Here is a 26,212-nt window from a genome sequence, read left to right as displayed (position 1 = left end):
GGGTAGTTTGTTTAATTCTCAGTACCATATTACATCACATATACAATTATTACGCTATTTTTAAAGAAGACAACTGAAACTCAGAAAGGTTAATGATTTGCCTAAATTCATAAAGGTATTGAAAGGTAATGCTTGAATGACAAGCCACACTTTTGGCATCTTAGAAAATATTCTTTTCTCCACTCTACCTGGTTTCCTTGATTAAGATAAGAAGATATAATACACAACTGAAAATCTCTTATTTTAAAGGAACATAGAAATTTTTCTGCATTCCTTATAATTTCTTTCATGTCTTCCCTTTATAATTCAATTTTAAAATTTAGAAATCAATTATCTTTTAGTCACACCATAGTCAGGATAAAAATAAGACCTGTTTTTAAAACTTGTTTGTCTCTATACAATCTTATAGGAATATTAATACAATCCTACTGAGGAAAGGAGTCTCATGCATAGATTTAGGATATCTCTAACATTAATTAAGAAAAAGCATATCATGTACCTTTTGTGAGATCTAGACTGCTACGAGTGCTATGGGAGATAGAAAAACAACATAATTCAATTCAGCAATGTATATTTGAGCATTTATTTTATTCAACAAATTACCCAAGACTAAAAAAAAGAAAGGATTAGGAAACAGGAAGGTTTCTATCAAAAGACACATAGATAGAAAAAAAAAATGAGGGATATTCTTTAAGAAGTTATAATCTGGTTATGGAAATAAAAGCTAACACATATACAATGCAGCAATTTTAAAAACGTAGCTTTAATATCATCTGATGTTGTGGTCTAAAAAAGCAAATAAGCTTTCAATGAAAGGGTACGTCTATGCTTTAGTAAGCCATGTTCATTAAAAATTCAGAAAATTTACTTTAAAAAGTCAAAAAAAGTGTAGTAAGACACGATGACTGTTGAGACACTTAATTGGTCTTAATTAGAGGGAGGGTAGAAAAACTGGTTGAGCACATGTTCTCACTCACAAGTGGGTGTTGAACAATGAGAACATGTGGACTCAGGGAGAGGAGCATCAGACACTGGGCGCAGTTGGGGGATAGGGGAGATACAGTGGTGGGTGGGGAGGGAGGGGAGGGTCGGGAGGGATAACATGGGGAGAAATGCCAGATACAGAATCAACTAAAATTTAAAAAAAAAAAAAAAAAAAAAAAAAAAAGAAAAACTGTTTGGGATTTATATTCATAGATTTACAAGTGCTTTTTTAAAAAGAACACGAAATACGTATATCATCAATGTTAAATGAATTTATGGAATTACAATAGACAAAATTCAATTAAGCCATTTCTTAGAAGAAAACTAAATGCAATATAGTATTTTCCAATATGTACTTGAACCATAATCATGGTTTCTTTCATAGATGTATATAGTAAATATTTATACATATAGAATCATAAACCTAGTGACTCATGATGGTATATGGCTTTGATATGTTTCCCAGGAGCGTTAATGAATTTACATCAATATTTATCTAATTACATATGTCTTAAATTCAACAGAGGGTTAAATTTTCTTTTGTAAGTTCCAAAATTTTGGAGTGACAACTGCAATCCAGTCAATTTTTTTTTCTTCTCTCTATAATGTGGCTAGGAAAAGGGTAGAAAAATGCATTCATTACTCAATACTGTTACTGAAAGATTTCCTGGGTAACTTCTTATAAGAAGGTTAATGAAACATTTTACAGAGCTTTTCAATTTGTGAATGTTCATCTGTAAAGGGGCAGGATCTTCAGCTTCTGCATATATGTATAGTTGAGAGCATTTGCAGGGCATTATTTTTCTCCAAAGATAAATGATATAAATGGCCTCTAATGTATGATTTCCACTTTTAAAAGAACCTAGGGTCACTTAAATTATGAGTTGTATCCATTTTGATAATATTATAAAAATAGACATAATGGAGTTATGAAATGACTGAGGCTTTGGCATCATCCAGATCCAAGTCCCAACCCAGCACTACCATTTACTCACTATGCCGTTATAAAGTTAGTGAGGCTTACTTTTCTCCTTTTAGAAAAAGAAATAACAAGGCCAGGCGTGGTGGCTCAAGCCTGTAATCCCAGCACTGTGGGAGGCCGAGGCGGGTGGATCACGAGGTCAAGAGATCGAGACCATCCTGGTCAACATGGTGAAACCCCGTCTCTACTAAAAATACAAAAAATTAGCTGGGCATGGTGGTGCGTGCCTGTAATCCCAGCTACTCAGGAGGCTGAGGCAGGAGAATTGCCTGAACCCAGGAGGCGGAGGTTGTGGTGAGCCGAGATCGCGCCATTGCACTCCAGCCTGGGTAACATGAGTGAAACTCCGTCTCGGAAAAAAAAAAGAAAAAGAGATAACAAAAGCTACTTTATGTGATTTAGATAATTAACAAAATAAAGGAGAACAACAGCATTCTGTAATTCAAGAGGCTGGCATTTACATTATATATATGTGTGTGTGTGTGAACAACAGCATTCTGTAATTCAAGAGGCTGGCATTTACATTATATATGTGTGTGTGTGTGTGTGTGTGTGTGTGTATATATATATATATATATATATATATATATATATGGGATAAATAGTGTCCCCTTGGCATGGCATTGTGAACTACAGTAGGTTGGAATAAAATGAGCAAGCCCTTTCATCACAGTTACACACAAAGTAGATGTTCAATATTTCCATCATTTAATATCACTGCAATAACAAAAAATAGTGTGGGTTTGACATCCTTTGCGTATCAAACCTGTGTTTATTGAGCATAGCAACAAGGTATTATGCCTGCTTTGAATTCCACATGCCTAGAACATGCTCACAGAAAGAACTCAATATCAGTATGTTGGATAGGTAAAGATCATATTAATCTGTATGATTGGTCGATCAGGAACCCTTTGAAAATCTTTATCTTTCACTAAGAATTCCCAGTGAGCCTTTGTGTAAGGAGTAAGGAGATCTAGGACACCACCTTTTAGTTATCTAAAGCAAAATAAGCTTTTGTGAATTTTTATTATGAGGATGTATGTGTTAAGGCTAAACACATAGCATTCCAATTTAAAGTAACGCTAATATGTGGGATGTGTGCATGCATGTGTGTTTTACATTTAAAGAGAGAGTGGGATGCCTGCAAACACACACACATACACACACACACACACACACACACACACATACACACAAAATAAAATTTGTAAAATGAACAATTTGACCTGTTTCCTATTTGGGGGAGAGTTTCCAGAACTTTCTAAACCAGCCTTGACAATTCCCTTATTTGCCAGGTGTCTACTAAACACATCATGCCCCTTTTTACCAGCCCTATTTTAGGAGGGCACACATCTCTAATAATCCATTCCACATGAATCCTGACTCAAATGTATATCTGCTGTTTCCTTTAGCTTTTTAAATATGAAGAAGAGATTGTCTTTAGCACGTTTGTCACTTTATCAGAATATCTTTGAGCATGTCATAAAAACCTAGTTCAGAGTAAGAAGTGGCTTTCCCAAATGTTACACAGTTGCAGAGGTAACGGGCCCTATCCCACAGGTCTCATTTTTATCCAGATTTTTTCTCTTCCATCACTTCACTCTTAATGATGAGTTAAACTCAAAAGAAGAGACTGCTTGCCTTGAGAAGTAATATTCTTTCTGGGTACCTAAATTTTATTAAACCAATGAATGTATTTATAAAACATCAGCATTATCAAAATGACATCAAAGAAAACTGAGAAAGTGATTGTATTTCACCATGTCTGTGTGTCCACCACAAACCACGTCCTAAATACAAAAATGTAATTGGCTGAATTTGCTTTAGGATATATTTCGGAATCTCAGTCTTCTAACTCCTTCATTAAAGTTTAGTTATCTTGAAGCCAGTAGTTAATTCACTAGCCCATAGAGATGGAAAAGTATGGACCTCTGTCAGAGTCATACTAGTCAGTTTCAGTCACAGAAACACAGGGTTGGAAAAACGAAAGGTCACGGATTCCAGCTCTAGCACATTGCAGGATCTTACAGATTCAGGTGCTAATCCAAGCTTTACCACCTTCCAACCTTTAAAGCTGTGCATGTAAATCTTTTTTAAGCCTCACTTTCTTCCTTCACGAAATTAAGATAATGACAGTTCTTAATTTGTAGAGTTATTGAAAGGATTAATAGCTCATAGCGTTATCTAAAGCAGCTGGCTCTTTCTTATACTTCAGGTTCAGTTTAAATGTCAGCCCCTCTGAAAAGTATCCCTTGAGTACCTTATTTAAACTGGTCTCCCTGCTATTCTTTCTAACTCCTTGTTCGGCTTATCTTCTTTTAACATTAGGGGCTTTCTCATCTGCTAATTAGTTTACTGTCTGCCTCCTTCCACAAATTTGTAAGATCTGTATAAGTTCTGGGTCTGAGTCTGTATGCGTCCCCAGAATCAAGAATGATGCTGGGAAAATGCTTCACATAAAGCCAACATTAACAAGCGTGTGTAGGATTAAATTAATAAATGTAAATCAATAACAATTATGAATGTATAGAAATCTACACATTTAACATAAATATCCTTTTTGATTATAAAAATCAGGTAATTGCAAACAACTTTAGATTTAATTTTCACATCTCTGCAAGGCATAAAAAAACTAGAAAAAATATTATCAGACTAAGAATTCTGGACAGTTTAATTGGAAAATGGAGCCATCACACTAAAACATGTGTATAATCCACCTTTTCAGTGCTCAAAATCAATCCATAATATCCCTACTAAGGGCTCATCTGACACTACTTGATTACCTCTAGTGACAGGAAGATTATTAGCTCATGACGCAATGACATTAATTTTTAGACTGCTGAGATTACAAGAAAATCATATGTTGAGCAAAAATCAGCATCTTAGAATCAAGCATTCATTAAGAACACTTCAAATCCCCAAAATACACCTAACTTTCCTAATTATTATTCCTTTATTAGCCCCTTATCAAAATAAAGTCACCTTTCAAATACTCCATGATTTTTCTCTTCTCCAGGTTAATTAATTCCACCTCAGTTAAGTTTAATCACACATCTATATCTGTATGCATATTTGTGTGACACATTCAGCAGATATGGCCACACATTTAGTATCATAATGCAGTGAGGGCATTAAATAAAAGCATTTTAATTTATAACTATCTATAAGCCCCCAATGCACTTTCACATTCCTAAACCAATGGAATATTATCTTGGTTGTGCATTCCCTTACAAATTGGTTAATTGAGACTCTGCTGGGAATTTCTAAAATAAATATATTTTCTATATTTTTGTAGCTAGGAAAGCGTACAGTCATTTCCCCCAAACTAATGAGGCAAACCACGTCTAGGTTTTTTCAGATTCATGAGTGGCCAGCCTCTTTTCATAACAGGAAAGTCTGATGACTCAATTCACTCATTTAATCTCAAAGGAGCCCAAACATGGATATCACACTTAGATCTTTGTGGTAGGTAGCATAATGTGCATCCCTCCAGACTATGACCGTGTCCTAAATTCTGAAACCTGTGAGCATGTTACCTTGGTTACATTCCAGAACATGTGAATATGTTACCTCACATGGCATTTTGCAGATTTAATTAAGGTTAAGCATATTAAAATGAGAAGATTATCCTGGATTATCCAGGTGGGCCCAACATAATCAAGTTTTGTTTTTTTGATTTTTTTTTTTTTTTTTTGAGACAGGGTCTTGCTCTGCTGTCCAGGTTGGAGTGCAGTGTCATGATCATAGCTCACTGCAGCCTCAGTTTCCTAGGCTGAACAGATCCTAGCTTCTCAAGTTGCTGGGACTAAAGGCATGCACCACCAGAATTGGCTAATTTAAAAAAAAAAAATTTGTAGAGATGAGGTCTCATTGGGTTGCCAGGACTGGTGTCATTCTCCTTGGCTCAAGTGATTCTCCCACCTCTACCTCCCAAAGTGCTGGGATTATAGGCACAAGCCACCAAGTCTGGCCTGAGATGAGTTTTTAAAAGTGGAAGAGAAAGGCAGAAAAATGGAGTCATAGATTTGAGACAGAAGGAGAAGGACAAATTTGAAACAGAAAAATAACTAAATCTGTCATTACTAATTTTTAAGATGGAGGAGGCCAGGGACCTAGGAATGGGAATGATGTCTAGAAGCTGAGAATGACCCTCTGCTGACAGCCAGCCAGAAGAAAAAGCTCAGTCCTACAGCTGCAAAGAGCTCAATTTTGGCAGCAACCACAACTACCAAGGAAATGGATCCTTGCTTAGAGCACCTAGAACAGAATACAGTCCTCTTAACATCTTCAGTTTTGCTCAGTGAGACCTATGAGGAACTTCTGTTAGACAGAATTATAAGATAATCACCTTGGTTTTTTTTCCACAAATTTTAATGTTGATATCCAGTAGTTGTACATATTTTTGCGATACATGTGATATTTTGATAGCTGCATACAATGTGTAATTTTCAGATCAACATAACTGGAATACCCACCACCTCAAACACTTATCTTTTCTTTGTGTAGGCAACATTACAAATTTGGTTGTTTTAAGCCACTAAATTTGTGATAATTTGCTATGGCAGCAATGGAAAATAAATATAACCTAGACGCCTACAAATTTGCATCAATGCTCTGAGGGGAATACAATTCAGTAAGCTGTAGGTCCCTTATAAATCACAATTGAACTTTGGGAATCCTTTTCTGTACTGTGCCATACAAACTTAAACATACTCTTCCTGCCTTCTGCAGACAAATCGCACAGTGTCTCTTACACACAACAAATTTAAAGTTTGGCAATCCTCTTAGTTATCAAATAGTTTGCAAACTAATTTTGTATATTGAAAAGTAATTTTACTCAGTTTAGGGGGAAAGGGAGATATGTGTTATTCAGCACTTAAGAACATGCTAACTTCTCATATTTCTCTCTCCCTGCTTCTTTTCTTCTTCCCCTTCCTTCCCTCCCCATACCTTACCACTCCATACAAGTTCTTAGATTTTTAAAGTAGAAGTGGAGTCCCATTTTCCTGAAAATATATTGTCCTATTTAATGAGAATATCTGTATTTTTCCAGAAAATGTTTGACTTTTCTTTCCCCCTGAAGTAACATTGAATAAGTTCTCTCTTAAAACATAAACCATAGCTATTATCTTTGTAAAGTTGTCCAGTTAATCTTTCTAATTCATGAAGACATTTGTTGTAGAGGAAAAACAGAGTTGCTGTTGGTTAACAGAGACTTTGAACTCTGTGATTCTTTACTGCTATTGCATTAATATCATTTTAATTATGTATTTGGTAAAATATGTGATTTGTCACCTAAAGTACACTCTGATGCCATAAACTCTCTTCCGACTTCTTTTCTATGCTTATTTAAAATACCTCTAGTGTGTCAATAACTTTATACTCTTCTTTGTAAAGCTGGAAGGCAAGGAAAAAGGGAATACCCAAGAGAAAATCAATATAAATTTTGCAAACCAATGCAAGGCCAGTGATATATCAGTGATTGAGTCTGGTAGTATAGGTGAAGTAAATTTTACACCTTTAAAATGTCATATATTTACTATTATTATTTTTAGAAGCAGAGTCTCATTCTGTTCCATAGGGTGGAGCACCTCTGCTCACTGCAACCTCCTTCTCCCAGGTTCAAGTGATTCTCATGCCTCAGCCTCCCGAGTAGCTGTGATTACAGGCACATGCCACCATTTCCAGCTAATTTTTGTATTTTTAATAGAGACAGCATTTCACCATGTTGACCTGGCTGGTCTCAAACTGCTGACCTTAGGTGATCCACCCACCTCGGCCTCCCAAAGTGCTGGGATTACAGGCATGTGCCACCACCCCTGGCCTGTCATCCATCTTTTCTGACCACCACTATTTACAAAACATTGTTATATTCCATTTACTTAAATAAAAGTTCATTGAGAATCTACTTATTTCTATGAATTGGGTAAAGATCTAACAATCGACGTGAGAAAAACGGTGTTGCCACGTTTTCCAAGAGTCATTCTTCTCAACAATAAATTATTGAAGGATATAATAATGTGTGAATCATTATATGATTAACCCAATATTTATTGTCCTTTTTTACAGAAAAGTAGTAGGATTGTACTTTCCAATTCTTTTGAAGTTAAATGTGGCAGTGTGTATTGCTTTGTCCAATAATGTGTGAGCAGACGTCATACTTGTCACTTTTGGGTGAAGAATTTAACAGTCAATGTGCAATTTTCCATGTTCCTGTTTATCTTCCTCAGCAACCATGGAAGTGTAAAGACGAAACCTCCCTCAGCCTGTCATCCTGAGTAAAACAACATTAAACAGATCTGTCTATAGTGGATGTATAATGTAAGTAAATAATACTCTTTTTTTTTAAATTTTAAATAACTGATATATTGAATTTTTTTACTCAACTGGTTTATTTGGACTCCTAACAAATAATATCTAAAAGAAGAATGCTGTAATAGAAAAATCTAAAAAAATCCTTGGCTGGATAGACACTAATAATGAGAGCATTATTCTAGGAGACAAGATGTAGGATAACCTGTCTCAAGTAATGGCCAATGAATCGGTGAAACTTCACCTCCTGTAAGTTGGATGTTATTCTGAAGAACTAATGAACTTGCAGCTTTGGAGGAAGAATTAGACTACAGAATGTTAATGCTAATTTTTGATGTTTTCTGTATTTAGCGATGCATTAGAGAAAAAAGAGATGAGTTCAGAAAGCAATTAGTTAGCTTACAATTAGCAATTAAAGGAAATAAAGTCATTCCATGAATTCAAGGACTTGCATATATATACATAAAGATCTTATGTACAAAGCCCTTAACATGGAAGCTTGTGCCAAGGATCCAATCCAAACTATGCCATCACACACACTGTTGAAAGCATGGAGTAAAGTGAGAGAATAAGAGTTCAGCTGCCTCGTGTTCAATGGAACACTTTGGCTATGAGACGGGAGATAAAGGATATGGTTCTCTAATGGAAACCGGTTAGGCCTTACATGCCCATAATTCAGCGTAGAGTTTGAAAGAAGTAATTTTGGAAGAAAATAATGCAATGTAGCAAAAGCTAAAAAATATTGTATGCCACAAGTACTAGTGGTATGGCCAACAACACGTAGAATCTACTGGCATCAAACTGATATGGCTGGGCAGGAAGGGGTGGGATGAAGAGGGATTAGTTAATGCTGTTAATACACAGTTAGATAGAAGAAATAAATTCTGTTATTTGATAGCACAGGAAGGTAATTACAGTTAATAATTTACCATGTATTTCAAAATAGCTAGAAGAGAATATCTGAAAGGTTCACAGTACAAAGAAATTATAGATGTTTGAGGTGAGAAATATGCTAAATACCTGATCGATCATTACACATTGTATCCACATATTGAAATATCACATGTGTCACATAAATATGTACAATTATTATGTATCAATAAATAGAATTTTAAAACTAATCTCTCAAAGGTTAAAATAAGAAAACATAGAAGATAAAATTATGGGGAAAGGGACCTCCTCCATAGAGCAAAATTATAGTTAATCAAAGAATATATTCAATACCAGCAACTATGTTTATTTCTGTCACTGTTTGATCATTACACATCACCTTTGAAAGGAACAGAAAATCTGACTTTCTATTCATATTTCTCCAAGCCAAGAGGAAGCTTGTATGATTAACATAGACATAGACTGGACATAGAGCTTGGGTTGTTTCTTCTTGGGAGAGAGTAAATGTGCTATGCATGGAAGTTAGTTGTTTGAGTACTTAGTGACCAGTGGGAGGAGACATCCCCAAATGTTTCTCTCTCTCTATTTTTTTCTGTGTACCATATTTTCATCTTCTTCTCTGCTTCCCCTGTCAACCTTCTTCACTCAGTAAAAACCCTTGTGATTATGTTGGGCTACCCAATTTCATTTTACCAGTCCTCAAGCCCTCATTCATAAATTGCTTTGACAAGTGATATATGAGTAGATGTGTTACACGTCACTTTTGGCAAATAACAAACCAGGGAAAGATTATCCAGCACACTCTCTTTCTCAATTTCTTTGCCGTGGCAGCTGTCAATGGTCCAGGGAATATCTGCTACCTCAGTCTGGATCTTGGAGAAGGGACAATGGTTGGTGAATCCACAAAAGTTGGTTAACCTGCAACTGTTATGCAGCATATATAAGAAGGAAGCTTTTGCCATTTTAAGCTTCCGAGCTATTGAAGTTCTTTGTTTCACAGCATAATTTAATTTATTCTTCCAGGCAGAATACATAAAAGGGGAAAGTTATAATAGGAAGAAATATTATATATAATATTTAGAGCATAGAGTTTTGGTTTGGACAAACTAATGTTGAATCTTGAAACTACCGCTTTCTAGCTGGGTCCCATGATAAACATTACTCAATCTGAATAATCATTTATTTTGTTGTTTGTAAATTAGAAATCATTTCACATTTACTGGAATTATTCTATGTGCCAGACATTATTTTAGGTACTGGGAGTATAACAATGGATAAAAGGAATTCTATAACAAAATAGTTGTCTATTTTGTTATAGAATCAAGCCTACTGGCAAAATATTGATAAATCCTTAGTTTCTTTCTAAAACATGGTATATGGTCACACATGTTTCTGTTTTTCTTTGAGTGCTTATTTAAATGTAGAAACCTCCTAAACTTTACTGTTAATGGTGCTGCTAACACCTGCTAAAAGGTGGTTTTAAAAAAAAGTCCAATTCTAAGTTGTTTTTTTTTTTTTTTCATTTAATCAACAGAAATGCCAAGAACTAGTCAGACCTGAGCTTCACTAAATTGCATGTTTGCTTTGGCATTCAGTACAAATGCCAAATTCATCATAAGTCTCCAGAGGAAGAGACTGCTTTCCAGCAGGCAGTGACACTTACTAGGTAGGCTGCCTTCTTTCCTTCTACTCTGTGACCTCTGTATTGTACATGATGTCTACCTCTCTAATTTGTGCTCAGTAGACATGATGCAGCTAAGGACAAAAATGGACAACTAATGAAAAATAAAGTTAGAAAACAAATGTTTTAAAATGATTAATGTTCCTTAATGATGAAAAAAGAAAATCTAAATAATAATGAAAGAGCATTGTCATCTATCAGATTTGCAAATATTTTTTGAAAATACTAAAGCACTCTCCTACAATGCTTGATAAAAACTTTCTGGCTGGCCCAGTGGCTCGTAATCCCAGCACTTTGGGAGGCAGGGGTGGGCGGGTCACAAGATCAGGAGTTTGAGACCAGCCTGGCCAACATGGCGAAACCCTGTCTTTACTAAAAATACAAAAATTAGCTGGGCATAGTGGCAAGCACCTGTAATCCCAGCTACTTGGGAGGCTGAGGCAGGAGAATTGCTTGAACCAGGGAGGCAGAGGTTGTAGTGAGCTGAGATCCCGCCACTGTACTCCAGCCTGGGAGACAGAACTAGGCTCCATCTCAAAAAGAAGAAGAGAAAGAAAAAAAAAAAAAAACAAAAAAACACAAACGTTCTAAATTTGGCAAGGATTTAAGGCACTGAAATGTATTCCTGTTACTCCAATATTTTAATTTGGTAAATTAATCTACTAAAATAGAGATGGGTATTCACATTGAATGATAAGCATATTGACCCATCACTGTTTTTAACCATGTATATTTGGTTTTAGTATACTTATAATACTATTCATTAAATAAATCAAGATAGAAGTCTAAACAGAAATACCATGCAAACCTTAAAAAATGTTTTGAAAAAGTTACATATATACTTATTTAATAAGAAAAATATTTTCAATAAAATATTAAATTAAAACTTGAGATATGTGCATAGATAAACTAAATATATGTGCATCATTGTTGAGGATGGTTATGTTTGTCAGGGGAGGGTCCTAAGTGTTCAGGTTTTTTTTTTTTTTTTTTGAGATAGAGTCTCACTCATCTCTGCTCACTGCAACCTCCATCTCCTGGGTTCAAGTGATTTTTCTGTCTCAGCCTCCTGAGTACCTGGGACTGCAGGCACCCACCACCACATCAGGCTAATTTTTGTATTTTTAATAGAGATGGTGTTTTACCATATTGGCCAAGCCGGTCTTGAACTCCTGACCTCATGATCCGCCTGCCTCGGCCTCCCTAAAGTGCTGGGATTATAGGTGGGAGCCACCCCGCCCAGCCTGAGTGTTCAGATTCTTAAGTAACTTGTATTTCTTTTCTGATATTTTCAAAATGAGTACGCTATTGTACAACATAAAGCTAATCAATAAAATAAGCAAACTTAGGTAAAAGTAAAATCTGGCTTGCATCTGTAATACAGCAGGTGCTGATTATTAAAGAATATTACCAGCTGGGCACAGTGGCTCACACCTGTAATCCCAGCACTTTGGGAGGCCAAGGTGGGCAAATCATGAGATCAGGAGTTGCATACCAGCCTGGCCAATATGCTGAAACCCCCTCTCTACTAAAAATACAAAAATTAGCTGGTCATGGTGATGCACACCTGTAATCCCAGCTACTCAGTAGGCTAAGGTAGGAGAATTGCTTGAACCCGGGAAGTGGAAATTGCAGTAAGACAAGATCATGCCATTGCACTCCAGCCTGGGCAATAGAGAGAGATTCCATCTCAAAAAAAAAAAAAAAAAATATTGTCAAACATCTAGTCCTTACAAAAAATAAGAAAATAAATATTTGTTAATTTTTATAAAGTTTGTGCTACCAATAAAACCTACAGATTCTTTTTATGTTGCCAAGAAACACAACTTGAGTACATAAAGAAGTATGCAAAAATACGTAAGTCAATTTTGTACATAATCAATTGGAAATGAAATTATTCTAGCCCTTTTTTCTTTGGAGTTACTCTAGATGGGTGCTTTCCCTAACATGTTATCAAAGCCTCTTCAGGCAGTTAAAAATGGATTAAGAGCAAAGGGCGTATTGACTAAAATATAATTTATATTATTATAACTAAATGGTGGTTTTGCCTACAGGTAGGAAGTACTTTGGAGGGATGCTTTTGACATCCTATAGTTCACTTAGGTGTTCCACACAGAGCCTAGTTTCTGCTTAATTACTGAGGAGAGGTATGTGTATCCAACTACCATCTTTTAAAAAGATGTTGTCTCAGAGGGGGAAAATATTTTTGACTTACTTTTAGTAATTTTCCTAGGAATCAATGTAAGGTGGTGTTTTTTTGTAAGTAGATCCATAACATATATGACCTAAAACATTATTTAGAAGTTTAAAAGGGAAATATTAGTTACAAATATATCATTTTTTAAAAAACTCTATAACTCAAGTACTGAAATTAACTGCTTTCTTATTATTTCACTATCTAAATCTTATGGTGTTTTGTAGCAATTGTTATGGTGAAAAATAGGAAGGACTTCCAGAAGATGATATAAAAGTGGTGTGGTCTAACCTCACTTTTCTTTCAGAATCCCAGGCCACAGGTGTGCCTGTACACAAACACAGACACACACACATGCAAACACACACACACACACACACACACACACACACACACTCTTGGGTTTGACAACCTAATCTTGGAAATTAAAATATTAAGATGTCATGGCCATCCTACTTTTTTATATATCACACAAAATAAAAACATATTGAAAATTAAACATTATTGTGTTTGAGGCACATAATGAGATGGAGCTGGAAAATTTTGAAAAAATAATTATGCATCTTGGAATTGATGAAATTTGCTAATTCACAATAGGAAAGTAGTTGCATATTTTAAAATATCAATAATGGAGGCAATCTATATTTTTAAAACTCTATTTTCTCTTTCATTAAATAATGATAGCTAACATCTATTGAATATTTACTCTGTGGCCAGCAGCCTTCCTAAAGGTATTTAAGAATGCAAATATCCAGTCATAATTTCACTAAATTGCATGTTTGCTTTGGCATTTTTTTACAAATGTTAACTTTAATTATTAAATTACTAAAATCATTTAATAATTTTGATTATTATAAAACTAAATAAGAATTTGTTTTTTTTCTTAATTTCCCAACTACTTCATAAAAAATCTGTAATTTGTTTTATAATTTCAAATCAGCAAGCAAATTTAAAATACTAAAATGCTGTGGAAACATTTTGGTGCATAATTGTATACCATTTTACAAGGTTAAATTTAATACCAAGAACTGCCTCTTTCATACAAATATTAAAAAGTATTCAGAGGTTAATTTGTGTAATTAAATAAGAAAACGTGTTTCTCTTTTGAATTCTTTACAGATGGAAGAAGTCTAATTCTACTGGTGTTAGACACTTCCTCCTTAAAATGGCAAAAATAAAAGCAAATTATTAAAATAATCATTTGACCTGCCGGATGCCAACAATACCAACACAGCCAGCCTTTATTTTGGCAAATATGGCCATCCATGCCAAGTTAATCCCTTACTTGTTTAAAAGTTGATCAAGGTCTAAAAGAGTTTAACTTACTCAGGTGCTAGACCCGTGAAGCGATCAGCCCTCACCACTATGCAATATATTCATGTAACAAAATTGCATTTGTATCCCTTAAATGTATACAAATAAAAATAAATAAATAAAAACAAAATAGTGCAACTCTTGGCCATATCAATCAGCTAACCTCTAACATTTTTTAATACAAAAAATTAAATGGGGAAAAATGTGGTTTGGATGTCCTGGTAAATTCATTATAACTTCAGCGCTGTCCATCCGTAGATAAAAGGGAAAAGTTCACCAGAAACAGCACCACCTTCTACTTATTCAATTCTTAAATGTAATTTAGTGTCTAAAGTAAACATATGAAAGCAAAGAGCAAATGTTACTAATGCAATGTTTTTTTCTTATTTTTCTAAGACCTTTTCTCTGTTGACATGTAATTCATGTCTATCATCCTAAATAGATTTAATTTAATATTCAGCACTACTAGCCATAATTTTGCAAAATTATAATCAATATGAAGCTAATTTAGGAATAGCAATGAGAATTCTACCAATCAGATTTCTGATAGAAAATAGCTTGCATGCTCAAATTAAGATATTTTAGTGAAAGTTCCTTACAAAGATATAATCAGGGTTTAGGGAGCCATAAATGAGAATGCAGGACCCGGGGCTAGTAAGAGAAAAAGTGTTGTTACCACTTCTAGCAGAGAAGGTAGCAAAGGAGGAAGTTGTTTGGGTGGGCAGTGTCTGTATGCTTCATGGCTAGAAGGTAGCCAAGAAATATTCCAAACCTTTAGCTGAGGAATCCAGCCAGTCTGAGATGAACACACCAATAAACGTGGGGAGTAGACACCCTAATTTCACTTTTTCTTTCTTATTAACTGATGCTGCGGCTTCCCAATGGCCAAAGAAGGGACTGGAGTCTGTTTTAGTTTAGTAAAATAGAAAGACAGCAGCATAAAAAGAGGCAAATACATAGATGAATCTGGAAACCATCATTCTCAGCAACTGTCACAAGAACAGAAAACCAAACACCACATGTTCTCACTCATAGGTGGATGTCGAACAATGAGAACACATGGACACAGGGAGGGGAACATCACATACTGGGGTGTGTTGGGGGGCATGTGGCTAGGGGAGGGATAGGAGGCTGTAGGGAGGGATAACATTGGGAGAAATGGCTGATGTAGGTGACGGGGGGATGGAGGCAGCAAACCATAATGGCATGTGTGTACCTACATAACAATCCTGCATGTTCGGCACACGTACCCCAGAACTTAAAGTATTTTAAATCTTAAAAGGAAGGATCAGTACAGCTAATACTTATATGTAAACTGGAGACAGTAATGCCTACTTGAGGGGTCGTTGTGAGGATAAAATGAGATAATGCTTGTACATAGTAAGAGCTTAATAAAGCTTTAGTTTCATGGTTTTAAAATGAAAAAAAAAAAAAAGAAGCAAACAAAAGAGAGATAGCTGAAAAACTAAATATAATGAATATAATAGAATTTGTGGTCTGCATCTGATATGTCACATGCGGACATGGTTTCAATGTCTGACCCAATGTACATGCCAAATATTTACAGAGAAGGCAAAGATCATAAACTGCAGAATCATTCAGCTTACCAAATTAGAGACTGACAGACCTCCCACATTAAAGTGATTCTCTGTAAGCCTTGATGGCTCATCCTGAATTGTTACTGTGTCTAGATTTTTAAAATACTACTGCTTTGTTAATTATTTTGATTTTATAAATGCCCCTATGATAAACAGTGATCCACATGAGTGAACATCATATACAAGCAGTAGAAGTTATATTTTAAGTCTGAAAATGGGTTACATTCAAAACTTTTTACTGGGAGATAAAATAAATATCCCCCAAACATTTCTTAAATGATTTATGTTTATATGAAGTCACGAGTAATAGAAAAACAGAAAAGTTCATTAAACAATAAATTATTTGGCCCTCAAGCCACCAATCAGTTTGGAGTTTCCTGATCCCTTTCCATAGACCCTAATGTCTCCCAAAGGCCTGAGCAAGGTGCATGGTAGGAAAACTTTAATCTGTGGGTTTCAGTAAATGCAGCTATAGGTAATTACAAGAAACTGTGTCCCAAATAAGTTTTAGAATATCAGACTTGGGGAAAATACACTCAACTCAATCTTTTGATGCATATGAGTTAGTGGAAGAAAAGAATCAAACAGCAAATAAATGAAAACCTATTTTGGGTTTGCAGAAAATGAAGATAGAGGGAAGGGAAATGTGGAACACTATTAAATCTCTGTTCAAACTCCTAAAACAGTTGCTTAGGGTTTTCTACCTTCTATTGTATACATTCATTAGGAATTTAAAGACAGTAGAAAAGGCTTTTATTTTCTTATAAATAATTTAATCAATAACTGTTCATTGATCAAGTGGTCACAATCAATTTTTTAGATATGTGTGCATACATGTGTTCTTATTGCTTATGAATGTATAATTTGCAGTCTTACAATTTAACTCAGATTTTGTGTTGTCTCTTTTGTGAGAATGTTAGCTTATATGGGGTTATATTTTATTTGGCTTATTTGCGTGGTATATGTCTAAGGTCGCATGCATAAATATGTTTATCATACAGCCCTAATTGATATATACCGCAGGCACATAATACACTAAAGTAGCCAAGAGTAAAGGGGTGCGTGTGTGTGTGTGTGTGTGTGTGTGTGTGTGTGTGTATGTGTGATGTAGCATGCATATGCATAGATACTTCTAATTATTTTTTTTAAAATTGATTATATATAATTATGAAGCCTATATATAAATGTCATGATTCATCTGGTATAAAGTTTTTGGTTTCTTCCTCCAATGATTTTGAAATGGTTTATAACAGGATATTCTATTCCATATTTTACAGTTTTATTTCAGGAACAAAACATTTTATCAAAGGTAGTACTAAAGTTGCCCCAGTAATATCAGAGTACTCAAATCTATTAATTAGTTCTATTAGTCTTCAGTACTTAAGTCTGTTAATTAAAGTCACTAGTAAAAAATTGAATAATAAGTTATTAGTGAAGAGTTAGGGAAGCAAAAGAAGTAACCAAGTTAATTGTCCTGATCTCAAGGGGGTGTGACCCTGAAGAAGTGATAAGACATATACATGGTTAAAATAATTAGGATAGGTTATGATATGGGATATAAAAAAGAATTTGAAGCATTGCTATAAATTGAATAAGAGAGGAGGGAGTTATGATTGGTTATCTTTGTGACAGTAATTTAAGCAGTCCTTAGAGTAAAATTTTAACACTCAGGTACAGTGAGTGTTAAACACTCAGGAAGTGAGATAAGTGAGATGGGAGCTAAAATTTATTTGTTTAGTTATTGGTCTCCTACCATTTTAGATACTATGTTAGGTGCTGGAAATACACTGCACAATGAAACAAAAATAGTCCCTTCTCCTATATTTACCATGTATTGGGAAAGAATATTGACAGTTGTTTCAAGAAGTTTGGATCAGTAAAGAGAGGCTAATTTGGGGAAAAACACACGAAAAGAGTGAAACGAGGGGGAATAGTTTTGTTTGGATTTTAGTTGTTTAGATGTTTCCAGGATTAGAAAAATGTGTTTGGTTTTAGTCAGCGTGAAAGGAACCAGGGAAATGGAGAAATGCAAATTTAGATATGAATAACTGATTCAGTAAAACTGGTAAAGTGAGGAAAGTGTTGTAATTAAAATTTAATATGAGGGAGTATTTTGGAAAATAAATGGAAAATAAATTTATTTTGGAAAATAAATAAGTAAAAACAGAGAGGTATTTTAAGGTCTAAAGAAGAAACATTCAGTGATGTACACATCAAATAGCCTCATCATTTTATAAACCAGAAGGCTAATTCATTTGAAATTAAAGAAGTCAGGGCAAGGTTTGAGCCGAAGGAGAATAGAGATTTTTAAAAATGTGCAAAGAGCTGGAACATTTTAAGTGGTCACATCCTACTCATGACTAGATGGGGTCAGACAGCATAGTCCTGTTGAATATCTAAGAGGTATGACTAAACGGATATGATTCTTGCCTGCATGAACATTTGATCTAGTGAAAGGTACATCCAATAATCAATTCCACAAATAAATATTAACTGGTCAGCTGGCAAGAAAAATATGTCAGGGGATAGATTTCACAGAGAACTAGAGGGTTGGAGAGAACCCAGTGACTGACTTTGGATTCTGAGCGGCAAATAAAGCTAAGTGTAGTGTTTGATGGACCAGGGCAATAGAGAAAGATAAAGGAAGGGTAAATTATGAGTTCAGTAGGAGTCAGAAAGTGGAATAAGTGAAAATACATGCAACTGCACTTGGAAAGCAGGCTTTCAGTGTTTTACTAGAAGCAGAGCAGCTACAAAAGACAAACTGACTCCAGGCAAAACTGTAATTTAGAGGAGAAATGGAGCCCTGACACGTGTGTGTGCAGCAACCCCACGCTCACCAGGGAGAGCTTGGCTTATGCCATGTATCCAGCAATTGACCACATTAATTCACAAACATGGACTATTCCAAGGCAGCATAAGTCATACAGGAAACAACATTTCTATCTACTTTTGTTTAAAGCTATTAATGTTGTACTCACGTACATTCAGTGTATTAGATGATGTTTCAGCTTATTTGGCCCCTTTCTCATTGGGTGACCTTGCAGCCTCGCAATAAAGAGAACCATTTCTAGAAAAGAGATAAAATTAAAACATGGCATTACATTTAAGGAAGTTAGAAAATAGCCCAGGCAAAGTTATTTGAAATTAAAACTGACCTAATGGAATAACCTACGGGGAATAATTTATATTTCTCTACACTATTTTATCCAAGTGTATATTCATTTTATATTATGTCATGCTTGAGGCTTTTCCCAGAATATAAAAGGCTTTTTGCAAAATGATGGTAATCACAATATTTGGTTCTGAGAAAAATCTCACTTTATCAAATTTGCCTTTCTACTGGATTGTTGAGCAAGATTTTTAACAAAGGAAAAAAGGTATATCTGGTGCTATCTATCCCTGCTTCCTTTGCCCAGTCTATTTTTGTGAAATGAGTTTATTCCCCATTTATATATACTGTGACTTTTCATGCCTGCATATCATTTTCCATTCTATCTTATCCACTTTAAATGTCATTATTCTTTTGTCTACTCCTATTTCTCATCTACAAACTCATAGTCTTCTTTAATACCCAGCTCAAATATGACCTTTTCCCCCTGAAGCTGCCAATCAAAATTAATCTCTACCTCATCTGTAATCCCACAGACCTCTGTTTGTCATATATTATGAGATTTATAACCAGTGTTCCTAATTCTATCTCCCTGCCTTTGCTCTCTGAGGCAGGGAAAATGTTTTATCTGCATGTGCATGTGTGTGCACTCATGTATTTACTTTCTTTAATCACCACATGCCTTACTCAAATAATAGACATTCAGACATTACTTTCAATTGCTCCTTACTCTATCCTGGAGTAAATTAGATTTAGTTAGCACTGCTATAGTTTACACTACAATAATTTAATATTTCTTTCCAATGAAGACACTTTTTTTTTCATTTGGCTTCCAAAGCAAAATTCTCTCTAGTCTTCCTCCCACGATGGGTCAAGCTTTCTTAGTCTCCTCTGAAGTTTCCTTCCAACTTTTTGTAATAATAATGGCTTATCTGTTGACCATCTCCTATTTTCTATTAGACTAACTCCCATTAAGGTCTAATTCAGGTTTATGACTTTAAATACCATTTATACACCTGGAATTGACAAATTTATATTTTAGCCCAGCCAACTCTCTACTTGATATACACATTTAGTGTGGTAATAAACTATTTAAATTTAGAATATCCCAAACTGAGCTCCCTGCCACCACCAATTTTTCTCTTTCTGCCATTTTTTCTCAGGTCAGATCAACAGGCCACCATTTTCGTATTCAAAAAGACTAACAAGTGACTTACACCTTGACTCTATTCTTTCCCTCCTTAATTTTGGTTCAAATCACTTATTACCATCTAGCATACAACATCTTTGACAAACAGACTTTTTTAAACTGTTATTTTCCTTCCAGTTGGCAAAGAAGCCCCATAAGGGTGGGGATTTCTTTTTTCTTTTTTTTCATACTGCTGTACTCCTTGGTTCCCTGAATAACAAAATACATTCAAAACAGGTATGTAGTAGGGGCTTAAATATTTTATTGATAAAAGAAGTGAAATTATTCTAAGTAGATTACTAAATAATTTACCAATATTATTGGGTTCAAAATTCAGTCCCTTTACAGCTTCCTTAACTAAGATGCAGTGGAAAATCTTATGCCCTTATTATTGTTTTCATCTGTGTCTGTCCTGACCAAGCAGAGCCATGCCTGCTTAATATAGTCATACACGGCACATGATGTTTCAGTCAACAACAGATCGCTTACATGACAGTGGTCTTATAAGACTATAATATCACATGTTCACTGTATACTTTCTATGTTCAGGTATTTTTAGATATATAAATAGCATTGTGTTACAACTTCCTATATATTTCAGTACAGTAATATGCTGCACAGGTTTGTAGCCTAGGAGCAATGAGCTTTACCACATAGCCTAGGTGTATAGGAGGGTATACGATAAAGGTTTGCATAAGTACACCATATGATGTTCTTAAGAGAATGAAACTGCCTAACAACACACATTTTTAGAATGTATTCCCAAGAGAAGTCATTCTATTGGGGCAGAAAAATATATTGGGTGGTTTACTCTTTCAGATAGCTTAGAAAGTCACAACATAAATGAGTTTATACTTTTGATTTAAGAAAATCTAGGTTCTAATTCCTGTTTAATTGTGTTTAGTGATGTAACTTCATTCTGAGTCTCAGGTCCTCAGCTATAAACTAGAATAATAACATATTCTCAATCACTCTTAAAATGGAGCTGAGTAAATAAAATTGGACTATCAGTAAAAGTGTGATCAGAGTACTGAAAGCTACTAAATAAAACATGCCAAATTGTATGTATAATATAGTTTGAAACTTACTTCAGTTCTGAGAAAAAATGTGTATTGTCATGCAGATGAGCTGCAATGATTTCCAGATATTATAATTACTTTATGGTGGACCCAGTATTAACATTGTGTTTTTTGATTTGTAAAGTAGGTCATTTTTCACCATAATAAGTATTATTAACACCTAAAAATAGGTAATTTATATTTGCCTGATTTACAGATCCTAGGAAATATGTCACATACTACTAATCAAATTAAAAACTGCAACAACAGTATCTTACACTTTCAAGCACTTACTATACATCAGACACTACACTAATTATTAATATCATAAATTATTTTATTTTATTCTCAATGCTTTGTAGATGCAATTATAATCATGTCCATTAAAAAAAAATAGAAAAATAGGCAGAGAAAGATTAAATGATTTACCTAAGGACACAAAGCCAGTAATAATGAAACTGTGATGCCAACCTAGGAAGCTTTGTAACACAAAAACAAATTCTAATTTGAAATTAGAATTATATAATCTGGAGTTAATACAGCAGAGTTCTAAGAAGGCAATCACTCTTAACTGAGAAAGTCTGGAGAGCATCTGGAAGACTAATGATAATTAAAAACAAAGTAACTGTCTAACATTGTCAGTGGGTTTATGTTCATTGCTGTGCTATTTACAATAGCAAAGACATGGAATCAACTCAGGGGCCTATGAATGGCAGACTGCAAAAAGAAAATGTAGTACATAAATATCCAATGGTAGACTGCATAAATAAAGTGTGGTAGGTATAAGTGTGGAATATTATGCAACCATAAAAAATAATGAAATAATGTCCTTTGCAGCAGCATGGATGCAGTTTGAGGACATAATCCTAAGTGAATTAACACAGGAACAGAAAACTGCATGTTCTCACTTATAAGTGTGAGCTAAACATTGAGCACACAGAAACAAAAATATTTGAACAAGAGATGCTGCCATCTACTAGAGTGGGGAAGGAGGGTGAGAGATGGTTGAATAAGTACCTATCAGGTCCTATGCTAATTACCTGGGTGATGGGATTCATACCCCAAACCTCAGCCTCACACAAGATTCCCATGTAATAAATATGCACATGTACCTCCATGTCTAAAATAATAAAAGTTGAAATAAAAAAAAAAAAAAAACAGAGTAATACTAGGATACTCCTCTTTAGGACACCATCACTTTATTGCATAACTCTTTAGTTGTAAAGTAGTCTCTCCAATAATTCACGGTGTGTGTGTGTGTGTGTGTGTGTGTGTGTGTGTGTGTGTTTGTGTGTGTGTGTAGGGTGGTTGTTTTTGTCTTCTATGAAACTGAGTCTCCCTGGATGGAATGAAGTGGCATGATCATGGCTCACTGCAGCCTCAAGCTCCTGTGTTCAGGCAATTCTCCCACCTCAGCCTGCCGAGTAGCTGGGACAGAGGCACACGCCACCATGCCTAGCTTTTTTGTTTGTTTGTTTGTTTGTTTGTGGAGACAGGGTCTCCATGTTTCCAGGCTTGTCCTGAACTCTGTGTTCAAGTGATCCTCCTGCCATTGTTCCCGAAAGTGCTGGAATTACAAGTGTGAGCCATTGCACCCAGCCTGCTCTTCTTTGTCATTGCTTTTGTGAACTGATTCATCGTAATGTTGGAGAGTAATAGCAGTAATTCACTCTGTGATTACCAAGAGCCAGTAAAATAGTTATGACAAATATCAATCTAATTGGAAGCACCACTGATTGAAGTGATTTAAAAAGCAATCACTTGATAATGTTCTTTCATTAGTTATCCTGCATTGGCAGAAAGGGGCAAAGATGAATGAACAGGTACATGTCTTCCTCCAATTCTGACAGTTCCTTTCCTTCTGATAAACAGCCATCCTGGCAGGAAAAAAAAAAAAAAAACGTAATCTCGCTCTGACCTTTCTCTGTCTGGATGAGTGCACCACAATGATTCCGTAGTGTCACAGAGAAAAGATCGGAGCGAAGGGTGAGGAAGTCCTATAGATAATTAACTGTACTTGATAATACATTGAGGAACAGCTCTAAAACGTGCCTATCCTACGTCAAGTAGAGACATTGTACAAACAACAATAATAACAATAACAATGGCAGTAAGTATATGTGTTCAACACATACTATGTGTCCAATATTATGGTAAACACATTAATTGATGCTGTGTTCTACAAATGCATTTGAAAATGTCATTCATTAGTTTTAACCACCTACTGCCTCTTCTTAAATAGATAAACAAACATTCCTAAAAGTATGATATAGCTGAGTGAGACTTGACCACACTAAGGCACAAGGGAGTGAATTGATTGGTCCAGATCACAGCTGAAAAACTTTCATCTGACACTCTAGCATTCTTCTCAGAACTCTACTCAAGTTCCCACAACTCCCTTGATGTCTGTGTCTTTATCCTCAAATGAAGGGAATTATTTAGTTGTATGAATTACAAGCACTTATCAAGCCAGAGAATGCTACAATGTAATAGTTCTATCTTGCAAATGTCTGCTTTTAGATACCACCTGGAATTGATAACATTCCACATTTCTATTGCAGGTGAGTGGGTGAGTGGCCACACAGGACTGGGACAAATAGAAAAATATTATCCAGATATTAAAATGGTATTTATATAATTACATAATGTTATAGAAATGTTTATAATCGTGAATGAAAAAAGGAAATTCTAAAATAACAATTATTCTGTAATGATACGTATGTCCATGTACAGAAACTAGGTAGAAGAACATGGAATAATTTTCTCATGATTTGTTTACTATGGGTTAAGTCTAAATGATGCTTTTATATTGAGCATTAGTGTATTCACAAAGTTGTTTACGATATGAATTTTGAATGAGATTTAATTTAAAAAATAGGTGGCGCAATGACACTTCTGAAATTCAAGGAGATGCTCTGGTTTTCGTGCTTAGGTAAAATGGCTAAAATTATCTCTTCAATGTTTGTTATAAATGACTCGTAAGAGCCACTTTTAAATCATTATATGTTCTTTGCATAACTATCAATCCTAGCACATATACCAGTTAGTAATTTATCCTTCAATATACATATTTTTCTCAGAAATCAACTTACTGTAAAGGATGAATGGCTTAAAAAATGAAAATTACCCGAATTTATTCACTCATCTATTCATACAAGACACAACAGTTAACTGCCCGCACTGTTTTAGGCACTCTTTTGGGACCTGGGAATTCAACAGAAACTAGACACTTTGTATCTAGCTTTGAACCTGTAACAGTCCAGAGTTTAAAGTGAGCTCTGTGAAAAAGGCTTAAGAAGTGATTTGAAGCCAGTTTGTTTCCTTTGTCCTCACTGAAAATGCAGCAAAGTGAAGATGGCTGCTGAGCCTTGTCCCTGCGGCATGTCCCCAGGCAAATGTTTCCAGAATACAGTATGTTGCAGAAAATAATTTGGAAGTAGTCCAACTCAGCTTCCTTCATTCAATTACCTGCCATCAAATCATTTGTTTTAGCAGACAGAAATCATTGTGATAACAGGGATTTATTTTGTCCCTGTATTTCCAGCACCAAGGGCAGCACCTGCACTCTGTCCATGAAGGTCCAATCAGAGTTCAGTTCACATAAACAAGTGCTAGATTACCATGTAACAAACTTGAGTCCAGTTTGTTCTATCTCTCAAGGACATTCGTCTACTTGACTGATTATAGTCATTTACAAAACACCTTCTATATGCCAGACATATAATACCTGCAATTATTTAAATCTCGTGCTGTCACAGTGTCATCCCTTTATACTTCACCTCTTTGTGCTTCGGTTTCCTCATCCATGAAACTGTGATAGTGATAGTACCTAACTAATGCACTTGCTGTGAGAATTTAATTATTAGAATAAAGTGCTCATGAAAAAGCCTAGACATGTAGTATGTACCAAACAAGCATATTATTAAAGTCCATGGCAACATTTTGAAGAATATTGTGCCATCTTCATTTTACCAAGTAGGAAGCAATGTATGATAGCTAAGAAATTTGACCAAATGCCCCCATTGCTGAACCACTGAATTTAGAGATATTTCTTCACTCGGCTCTTCCTCTCCATTTTCTTGCTTATATTCTTAGATAAGATCCTAACCACTTTCTCGTTGGACTTTGTCAGTAACTTACTTCAGATCTCCCCCCCTCCTAGTTTTATCCATTATCCTTTACATTATCTGCACATTCTAGTTTTGACACATTTTTCAAACAAATATCAAACTACATTATTCCATCTACCTTAAAAAATGAGTAGCTCCTTATTGCCTCCAGAATAACTACAAAGTTCTTATAAGAACATTCTGTGCTTTTCATATTAAACAGACTTCTCTGATGCTCAAACTTTAGTCAAAACTCTAGGCAACTGAAATAAGATTACATAGTCCAAAATCACGTAAATCTGGATTCAGATCCAGTTACTAGTTATGCAATCACCTCATTATTTTACTCATTTATTTCTTAGCATTTTATCTAGGGAATGGGGATCATGGATTTTAACACATAATTTATTACACACATAATAGATTCTTAGTAAATGATGTGTTATTAGTATTATCTTGATTATTAGACTGAAAATATTGACCATTATAATTCTAAGAAGACAGAGAAGGAGAGCTTGACAGAGAATTAGTTACAAAATCTTTTTTTGTTGTTGTTGTTTTTGTTAGATACTGGTTCTGATGGCACAAGAACAATCACATAATACATTCAGAAGAACATATATGTAAAAATTCCAACAGAGCTCTTAAATACGAAAAATGGAATGAGACAAAAAAACAGAACTGGCTGGAGTCAAGCAGTGAAATGGCATTTCAAAATTAGATTGTTAAACCAGTGTAAGTTTGAAGAGAAAATTCAATTAGAAATGAGATACTTAATTATTTTTTTG

General features: G+C 34.9%; 1 long non-coding RNA gene across 1 annotated transcript in view; it reads right to left on the bottom strand.

Annotated features, from left to right (window-relative positions):
* The window catches only part of LOC116554331, an 806,553-nt gene that overhangs the window by 259,027 nt on the left and 521,314 nt on the right, over positions 1 to 26,212 (bottom strand). The window contains exon 2 of the long non-coding RNA XR_004270169.1: positions 18,942 to 19,026. This is a non-coding gene — a long non-coding RNA (uncharacterized LOC116554331). The remainder of the gene's footprint in view (positions 1 to 18,941; positions 19,027 to 26,212) is intronic.

Source organism: Sapajus apella, unplaced genomic scaffold (assembly GCF_009761245.1).
Source record: "Sapajus apella isolate SASKATOON/1434 unplaced genomic scaffold, GSC_monkey_1.0 scaffold14, whole genome shotgun sequence".
In the NCBI taxonomy this organism is placed as follows: Eukaryota; Metazoa; Chordata; class Mammalia; order Primates; family Cebidae; genus Sapajus; species Sapajus apella.
The sequence above is the reverse complement of the archived record's forward strand: the minus strand, read 5'-3'. Positions and strand labels throughout refer to the sequence as shown.